We start from the raw sequence: 2,621 nt of genomic DNA on the forward strand, positions 1-2,621 counted from the left end.
GGTTCGCGTATCCAATCTTTTAGATAAAAAAAAATATATTATTATATTATAAAACGCTGATCCGTCGCCTAGCGAACATTCGAAAAAAAAAAAAATAAATAAAAAAATAAAAAATTCCTTAAGTTTATTTATTAGAATTTATTCGTAGGAAACCAAAATTTCTAATTCGAAAATTAATTTTAAAATTTTAAACTTAAATATTAATTTAAATTTTTTATTTCTAATTGAATATTGCAAAAGGGATGGAGTAATTTCGCTAATTGAAACTGTTTCTGATGAAATAAAATCACTATTTTAATGGTCGGACAGTGTCAGAAGTCGTGGTGAAGTTCGTTTCTAGATTCTACAAGGCAGAAGCGATGTATTAAGCGAAAATTGCAAAGGGGCTATTTTTGGAGAAATTAATTTTTTATGAAAAATGCACGACATTTTTATATGTCAAATTGTATAAAACTCAATGGGAAGGTGCAACTGTGCAAAATACGCGCACTAATAAATTCTTAGCAAGAAATTTTGAATTTGGAAGGTTAAATTACAATTTTAGTAATTTGTGAAAAAACGGAAGAAATCTCGGAGTTTGGGTGAGCGGATGATCTCAAATGAAAGCCGACTAAGAGAGGAGTGCGCTAATTCAACTCCATGGAATTTTGAGTTTTCTATGCGAAATAGAGCAGATTTGAAGATCAAAAGAGAAAATGGGATCAAAGGGTATCACGCTCCAGGGTCCCTTTTTTGTTTAAGAAGTAATGCAAAAGTGCCCAAAATTTTTTTTTTGAAAATCTTGACCCCAGAGTATATCAGATCCGCCACAAATACAGAAAATTCACTATTCACACGGACAGAGTCTCCCCTATATTTGCACAGCGTCGCACAAGTACAATATACAACCACCACTATATGAATATCCACATACATAAATCACATTACAATTTTCACTTTATTTCATCACAGATAATAGCAATTCCACATCTATTAGTTTAAAACGTTTCATACCCGAAAACTCATTTTGAAATATTAAGAGTCACGAAAACCAGAAAACTCTTTTAAAAGCTGTTTCCAATACGGAAACATTTTTCTTTCTAAAACACGCTACCACGAGGGGTAGAACACCGTTTTCATCTTATGAGGAAATCCATAAATACTTTATTACATTCCAAAAACCATATAAATTCAAATAAAGTAAACCAACTGAACCAGTATATCTAAGTTATTTATTTGAAAAGGCAAGTTAAGAGAAGTCCACCAGGTTAGGAGCTCTAATCGATCATTAGGAACGCTACTCACGCACCGTCCCGACTCTAAAGGAGGTGGGGGTGAGAATATGTACACATGTCTCCCCTCCCAATAAGTACCGCAAGCCGACGAGGGCGAGGGGTACTCACTAGTCAAGGAGGATAAACAAAAGTACAGATAATGACAAAATAGTAGCAATGATAAACAAGAAAATAAGATATATATATGAATCACTACTGCTTTTGTATATATGCATCAACCGGACGACAAGTCCAAAAGTAACCCAATCAGAAGCCTGTCATGTTGGTCCGCAGACCTCAGACTTGTGCCACAACTACTCAAACCTATAAATAACCCTCGTATAAGCATCCGGGTCTAAAAGCATATGACCCTCGCATAAAGCACCAGGGTCTGAAAGCATATATAACCTACGCATAAAGCACCCGAGTCTCACGGGCTGGCACTTCCAACCACTTTTCCAAAAAGAACACCCTCTTGCGGTGCCAAACCGCTGGTATACGTGAAATGCGTAGAGCAGTGGCGATCAATGCTAATATGCTCAATAGCCAACCGCCGGGAACTAGCCGATAACTTGATGTCAACTAACATATATACACAAGAACCGACCAATAGGTCACAAGGATGTCACGTCATGCATCGGTATAATCCAGAACTAGTCGTCAACTACTAGCCGACAATCCTACCCCTCAGGGTATACTGACCGTGTGGGTCGCCAAATAGTCGAACCGACCAAGTAGGTCACAAAGATGCAATAAACCAACCGAATAAGTCATACTACGAGATACAATAACCGACCGTCTAGGTCACAGATATCACATGTAGTCATAAACCTGCTCTACTTCTACTCATGATGCTAGATGGGTAAACTAACCAAGTAGAGCGATGAGGAAATAATAAGGGTGCAAGGCTCAACATAATATATGCAAGGTAAATAGTATGAGAAAGTTAGAAAGGATATCACCGAGCGTGCACCACTGTACCGACTTCGGGTCGAAGTACCCACCTGTACGTACGTAGTATTGGTCTCCCGACTGCGGAAGAAAATCAACTGGACCTACGAAGGGTCCACCGGGCTAGAATCCAACCCACGAATAAGAACCACTAACTCACGATCCCACATATAAACCCACAGGAATCAGTTCCCCCTACACCGATTACCGTAACTTGCCGGAAGTTTCGAAAATCGCACCGGGACTCTGCCGGGACCTACGAAGTGTCTTGAAAATCACCAACTTGTGCCACGAGTAACCCACTGCCACTAAACGCAATAATTTGTGTGACCTGGTAGCAACACATCTCCTCACATCGAAACGATTATCGTCGGATAATCGTTCCGTTTCAAGTTCCCCGAAGTGTCAATTTTGACA

This window comes from Ananas comosus, linkage group 8 (assembly GCF_001540865.1).
Source record: "Ananas comosus cultivar F153 linkage group 8, ASM154086v1, whole genome shotgun sequence".
NCBI lineage: Eukaryota > Viridiplantae > Streptophyta > Magnoliopsida > Poales > Bromeliaceae > Ananas > Ananas comosus.